Consider the following 8462-nt stretch of genomic DNA (forward strand, 5'->3'; position numbering starts at 1 on the left):
AGACTCGAGAGAGACGGTCAAAACAACCTTCGGGGGAATGTTAACGTCACAAGTGACAAGTGAGGCCGCGCCGCCGGATACCACAACGTGGCACAGTTAAACGACGACGTCGCAAGGATCACGTGGCGGGGACCACAAATTCGGCTGGCAGGTGGGCACGTGCGTTCATGTGCACAAGAGAGACATCTCTCCTTCGCCTTGTGAACTCGACACGAGTCCTTGTTGTCTCGCTGAACATGGAACGTTCGATGGGCCATCTCTCAGCGGTCGTGGGACCTTCAATTATTCGACGGTCCAGATCGAACACCCCCCTCGAGTTTTGTTTCTCGTGATCTCCCGGTAGTGTCGGTCAGGAAATTCCAAACGATTTACATTACAGTACATTAACCGGTCTAATTTTTTTTAAGCCGACCGACACACTTTGATTACCCTACGCGTCAACGTGCAGTCTCGTTTCTAAACCCGTCCATGTTTCGTTTTTCTCGTTATAATATTGTATTGCATTAGTGATTCTCTCGTGGCTTTAATTTAAACTATTTACTAACCAGTGAGATTAATTTACTCGCCGAATTTGCGACAAATAATGTCGGTTTATATAATTTTTTGTTGATATATCGGGAAAAATGTAATGTGAAATTTCATTTTCAAGAAAGAAAAAAAAATGTCATGTGAAATAGTAATCAAATATTGTTGCCAGCGAGTAATTCAGCTTAAAATTTATATAAACATGCTGCCATATTAATCAGAACCAGCTAGTAATGTAATCATACGAATTATTATTGACAAGATTATCGGTGATCTATTCCATGCATGTTATGATCAACTATTATTATTGTTATGTGATTTACAGTATACATCACTGAAAATGATTAGAATGCAAAGAAAGAATCTATCATTTTGCACGTACTGTATTTAGCTTTCTAGGTCAATGTAAGATCAAAATTAAATTAACCAACCAGTTTAAATTTACTTAAGATTCTTAAAACACTAAAGTCAGCCAAATACTCCCATGTTAAAAAATCAAAAGTCAACAAAATACTACATGATCACTAACATCAGTACAATGCATGTAGTTAAGTTTATATTGTGTCAGTAATTGATAAAAGAGTATGTCTTTTGTAAATTCTTATGGGTACTGACCAAAAAAATTCATTTTGATTTTTTTTTATTAATATAATCTTTGTAGTGCCCACCTTAGATCCTGATTTGATATGTATTTATGCCAAAGCAATTGTGGATGTCTTTATCAAAAATACCAAAATGAATTATTTTTCTTTATATATAGTTTTTGTCTTGAAAATCACCAATCGTATCTTATATCCCGTCCATTCCATACCATTCCATCTCAAAATTATGTGACAAAATGATTGCCTGTTATGTATAATATAAATTATGACGTCACAAAGTAATTTATGACTTACATTTACAATTTTTTATAACCGAGACATTTTATAGCAATAAACAACAATTATAATATATATATATATAGAGATAAATTGTTGATACGAAGATATTAAAATCTGATCCGTTTACGGTTGATGATGATGAGCTCTAGACGGGATTTGAAGGAAGAACAAAAAGGAAAAAGCTCTCTTTGAAGTTCTGAAAAAATATTGTTAGTATTGTTTTAAAAAATATTGTTAGTATATATATAAATTTCAAGGTTCAAGTGAACTAATGGAGTTCGATGTGGACTGGAAATACTACAGCTATGAGGAAGCTTCGGATTGAACTTCTCAGTACTATGTAGCTTAGTCCTTTTCAGTACCATGTAAACTATGATTCTCGGTAAAAAAACTTTAAACCGAGTCCAGAACGTCCATTGTAGGTGTGTGAATAGAGATTGTGAGTTCCCATTGTTTTGTAACCTCAAAAATCAATTGACCAAAAGAATAAATGGCAAATGGGAGAAAATAATATAGCACCTTAAGTGCAGACTTTGCGTTAGTAGCAACCTAAGTTCCATACAAAAACATAACAAAGAATTATAAAAAGCCGTAACTAAAAGAAGATAGGAATAGGTGGGGAACGAGAAAGATAGTGATATTTGTTTCCGTGATTGGCTCATTGTTCTTATACATATATAATCCACCTTGATATACGCTCATCAGTCGCAACTTGTACTTATATGTGTTTTTCAATTGAATAGTGGATTTTTTTAGAATGCAATCATAAGAAAATAAAGTATATAGTTATAAACAATACAAGTGAATGACATTTGAAATATGATACGATACGTAGTCCATGCTTCAATCGCGGAAATCACAACCTCTTTTTTGGATTATTTTTGACATATACTCTTGGTGGAAACATGTGATTGTATCTAGCTTTCTTTCAATTTCTTTTTTTTTTTTTTTTTTTAAAAAAGGTGTTAGATCTTCGGTAATATGGACAAAATTAGGTATGCAATTGGTCTGCTGGGGTATGACACTATCACAGATTTTTAGAATGATCAAGTCATTAAATAAAACCTACAAACCTTTAAAGCCCCAATATCATTTTACAAAATTTAATCCCATAAGTATATGATTATTAATTATTAGTTATGTGGGAAGTGTAATTCAAATATATATACACGTCTACATCTATATGAGCATAGTTATACTTACTTTTGCAGTAGTAGGTGGTGTTGTACTTTAAAAAGATTGAAAAAAATAACGAACGAGAAATTTCTAGGAATGAGTTTCCCGCAGATCATGGCGAGAGAAAAGTTGGAAGAGCCTTAAAACCTAAGGTCATCATTAATGGGAGAACCCTTTAAGGTCATCATTAATGGGAGAACACCAAGAGTGTTCTTAGCCCAAAAAAATTATAAAAATAATGAATAGTGGCTTAGAACACTTTTTTTAGTTCTTGATGTAGAACTGATCTAAGCTCAGTTCTTATTTGACGTGGTTTCATGTGATTGGACGAGATTTTTTTGGAAAAAAAGAAAATATTTCATTTATATAAGTAAGCAATTTAAATGTTAATTTATAAGTTTTTATAATTGTAATATGTTTAAGAATATTATATTAATTTATAAGTATACAATTGCTTTTATATAAGTAAGCAATTTAAATGTTAATTTATAAGTTTTTATAATTGTAATATGTTTAAGAATATTATATTAATTTATAAGTATACAATTGCTTTTATATAAGTAAGCAATTTAAATGTTAATTTATAAGTTTTTATAATTGTAATATGTTTAAGAATATTATATTAATTTATAAGTATACAATTGCTTTTATATAAGTAAGCAATTTAAATGTTAATTTATAAGTTTTTATAATTGTAATATGTTTAAGAATATTATATTAATTTATAAGTATACAATTGCTTTTATATAAGTAAGCAATTTAAATGTTAATTTATAAGTTTTTATAATTGTAATATGTTTAAGAATATTATATTAATTTATAAGTATACAATTGCTTTTATATAAGTAAGCAATTTAAATGTTATTTTATAAGTTTTTATAATTTGTGAAATGTTTATGAAAATTATTTCACTATATCTTTATTCTAAGAACACCATAATTAGTTCTCCCATTTTTTTTACCTATGATCTTAACAACTGATCTAGCATTATTTTCACTGTATATTTAATCTAAGAACACCAAAAATAGTTCTCCCTTTAATGATGTCGTAAGGGACCTGCTGCCATTAAACACTTGGACCCCACTGTTATTACCAAAACTATATATATTTATTGCGTTTTGGGCGTTTCAAACGCACGAAACATTTTTAAGTTTTGACTATCCAAACTGAACGCGTCCAAAGCCCTCTACTACCGGACAATCATGTTCGTTAATTTATTGATAAGGTTTTACCGATAAAGTTATTATGCACATAGTAAGATACGGGTAGGAAATTAGTTCTGCATGAACAATCATTGTAACCCTTTGAAGTGTAGCTAAAAAAAGCTTTAAGTGGTAGTCAATATATAAAAAAGGGGTAATCCACATGTGGTTATTCAATAGTATATCGTATGCTACAAAATCTGGTTAAAATTTGATTAGTCTAGACACTTTTTGCCTAAGCTTGAGAATATTCTGATATGTGGTTTGGTGAGAGGAAATGGGCAAAATGTAAGTGAAACAAACATCAAAATCGTAAAGAGATCTTTAGTAGGGACACGTGTCTTTTACTTCGCACGTGTGAAGTCTTGTGGGGCTCTCAAAAGTCCGTCCTTGCGCGGTAGTTATATGTTACGCGTGGAGAGAATCCTCTCACCTAAAATTTTATTTTTTTAGTGTATTGTTTTGTTTCACTTTTCTTTTCTTTTTCAAATCGCTAAAAGAAATGGTTATTTAGTAAGTAATGTAATTATTTGTCTTCCCCCAATAATTTGATCATTTGGTGTTGCTTGCATGCGGGTTAATATGCCCGTATAGCTGGGGACCTCTTAATTAGTATCGTTTTTCATTGCATCGATCTATAAACAACTATTACTGCATTTGGTGATGGAAAATCAAATGATCTCATCACGTCTTAAAAACCATGTTAATTGGAACTAGAGAATCGATATGTGTGAGTTGGTACTATAGAATTATATTTTAGGTTTCTTAGGTGAACAAGTACATGTGTGTGAACACCCAAAATTTCTGCAAACAATTGTCTATTAGTTAACTAATTTGGATTTCGGCTCAAAACAGTTGTCTTAACAAGAACTCTTAATAATATTGTTACATTGGAAACGGGTGATACGATATAGTTTATTAAGCTACTCAGAAAGTCAGAATTTGTAACTTAATAATATATATATATATAATTCATACTGGTTACCGTTATGTTATCACCTAATTCAAATCAGAGAGAAAATATGTGTGGAAATTATGACTTTATTTAGATATTTAATAATCGAAATGGTCGAAAATGTAATATTTCCCACTCCGCACCATGACTTTTGATAGCATTCGTGAATGTCAAACCTAATAAAGTAGTAATAAAAGTTATCACTATATGCTATCTAATCTATTTACATACTGGAAATATTACTACGTACTATATACTATCGTTCAATAATTTGCGTTTATTGCTTTCACATTCTACCTATTTATCTATTTTCATTTGACAAAATTTCCACCGTTCATTATTTTTTTGTTGTCAAAAAAATTACCTCAGCCTATTAAAAATGTAAAATCTGTATTATATTGTTTCAAATGGTAAGCTCAAACCTCTATGAAATGTTTTTTACATCGATATATTACTCTTCTAACCACAAGTTATTGTTCTCACATATGAATATATATATATATATATATGATAATTTCGAAGTTATGATAAAGCTATGATAATTTCAAAGATTAGATATATGTCAAACCTAATAAATAAGAAATGTGATTAGTTAACGACTAACCACAAGGTGGTGGGTTAGTGGTTCTAGCATTGGTGGAAGAGTCGTCATGTTGGTCTAAGTCAGGGATCGATTTTCCCCAAACGCAGAATTACTCAGCTTTATCCCTTTGATCAGATGGGTATGGGCCATTGCTTACGGCCGAACCCTATCTATGAATATTCTTTCCCCAAAAAAAATTAGACTAGAACCCCTCCATAAATATGTGGATTTACTCTCTCTGAAAAAAAAAATTAGTTAACGACTATGTTTTTTGTTTTGCATTTTGTATAATTACTAAAACAGCAGAATAGTAAGAAACAAAAAAATGGAAAAAAAAAACAGAAGTGACTTCTCCAACTTGACTTGCCTAAATTATTTTTTGAGATGTACTAATGTATGCTTTACGTATTATCATGGACAGACAGGTCGTTATTAAATATATATGCACATTTCTAATTTAGTTGAAAATACAACTCAGATTGTTTTCCCACTGATACAACTCAGAATTGCTGTTTGGCAGCTACAAAACTATCAGACAGACTCACACAAATAGAGTTTGAGTGCAAACTAATCTCACTTCACTTAAAACTACAGCAAAAGTTAATTGTTTTATCGTTTGTTCGTTTCAAGACATCAATTACTTTATATATACGACCGGTGGATAAACTTATATATATATATCTATATACATTATATCATCCCATAAGGAATCCTGGATTTGAAAAAGCATTCTTTTTCGTTTTGGGCTGTTTGACTGTTGATTGTCGATGAAGTCTCTGAGATGACACCGAGTAAGATCTTGCCACGTACAAAAAGGTACTATTACTTCGTTCGAGTGGTCGTTTGTGTTCTTTTCGCCTATAATACTGTGAAAACTAAAGCTCTCCCTATTTATTACTATTACTGTTGTTTGCAAGGATGAAACGTTTTTAATTGGTTGGGAAGTACAAAAGCAAGTGGGACCCATTACCAAAAATACGATCACCTGAGTGGAACGGTGCCGTGGCCGTGACACAACCGGCGACAACTCGGTCAAACCGGAGAGCTTTTTGCCTCTTTGACCTTCTTCCTACGTGTCGTGTCAGTTTACTTTTCCAAACCGCGCAGCGCAGTTAAAAATACTACTAGTATTATACTAGGTTTTAGAGACGATAAGAAGATAAAACTTACATTTATTTTCTCTGATTAAAGAAGCTAACAAAATAAGATTATATATATACGGTCAATAGAAAAAGAAAAAGCAAACCTGAAGAAATTTCTCATTTATAAAAAGAAATGCACATACATTATTCTAAAATATAAAGAAAAAATAAATGAGAAGATTTGTGAGATAGCTATATAGTAGGATTAGGAAGAAGAAAAAGAAGAAGAGAGAGAGGGGTAAAGTAGTAAAAAGAATGATTCGGCGGGAGGCCGTTGATTGCGGTTGGGAGAATAAAGCCATCTGACAAGGAGGCTTGTCCGTTTTGACCCCTTAATTTCTCTTCTTTTGTCCTTTTCTTCTTCTTCTACTACTACTTCTTGTAACCACCTACGTATCACTCTCCACTACTACTAATTCAAAATACTACTAGTATTATAATACTAATGTTAAAGGAATGTTAAATTACAATGTCAGTTTGTCTAATAAGTTATATATAACACGTTGCTTGTAATAAAACATACTACAGTAGGTGGTTATATAAGGCACACAAATCAATCTAAGTAGTATATATCAACTTAGAAAGAAAGAAAAACAAAATAAAGCATTGATACATAATCTGATTCTAATCTCACCTTAACAGCGTTTGTTTGTTTCAACAAGGCTTTTGAGTTGGATGGAGTTTCTATTTGTGAATCAAAAGGTGTACTAGTAACTAGTGGTCACTGATGGAAGAATTAAATAAAGAAAGAGGTAATGAAACTGAAAAGATTAAATAAAAAAAAAAGGGAAGAAGAGAAGAGTGTTCGGTTGTCGGTTTGTCGGGTTAACCCACTTTGATAGATGGTTAAGCCAGAAGAAAACCAGTTGTCAAAGCTGCTCGTCAACGTGTTTTCCCATTGTCATTTTTTACGTTAGTCTCTCTCTCTCTCTCTTTAGCAAATTATACATCAACATTGCTCTCTATATCTATATGTTTCATCTTAGCCAAAAAATCTACCAAATGACACTATTTGTTTCAAACTTACTAATTTTTTCTTTCTTCTAAATTGCACAACTTTTCAAACTGATAGTAGTATTTTGAGAACTAATGGAGCGTCTTCAAGTTATTAAAAATGATACTAGTATAGGTTTCTATTAAAAAGAGGACCTAGCTTCTTTTTTCTTTTTTTGTAGTTGATTCCTGTATAATAACCCTATAAAGCAATGAAGTGTGCAAGGTTCTTCACGATAAGGGGAGGAGGGGTGGGTAATAAGGAGAATTTACACAAAAGCGAACAAAATCAGTTGGGGGCAAAATCACACCTTTATTCCTCGTCTTCACACTCACCACCATATAACGCCTCGATAATAATATATAGTATTAAACACTAATAAGGAGTAAACAAAACTAGTTTGATTGATCTGGCAATCTTATTACTAGTAATCTTATTAATTAACCACTAATAAGGAGTAAACAAAACTAGTTTTAGACAGTAGTATGACCATTACTTTATGTGAAATGTAAACACATTCATTCTACCACCTCGCCGCCCCTATATGTGAAAAGAGAGAGAGACGTAAAGATCCATGGGAACACTCACATGACTTTGTTCTTTTCATTTTTCTTTTCTTTCTAAAATAATAAATCATTATTTTTTCCAAAATGTTTTTGCAATTAACTCTCTGAGGAGTTCCTTTTTTATTAAAAAAAAAAAACCAATTGACGTTACATCTTTAAGAGAAAAAAAGAATAACTGGTTTTCCAATTAATTTATGATAATTAATATGCTGAAGACATAAATTTCCACCTGATTAATTAACTAAATCTTCTTTAAAAAAAAAAAAAAGATCATTGTCTTAAACGTATACATAGGTGATGTACATTTCAAAAGTTCGACCAACGAATTAAATAACACACTCAAATAATAATAATTTAAAATAAAACATTATGAAAAAAAAAAAAAAAACATAATAATAATAATCATTAAATGAAAGCTAACTGTCAAAAAAAATTAGT

This window comes from Camelina sativa, chromosome 16 (genome assembly GCF_000633955.1).
Source record: "Camelina sativa cultivar DH55 chromosome 16, Cs, whole genome shotgun sequence".
Taxonomy (NCBI): domain Eukaryota; kingdom Viridiplantae; phylum Streptophyta; class Magnoliopsida; order Brassicales; family Brassicaceae; genus Camelina; species Camelina sativa.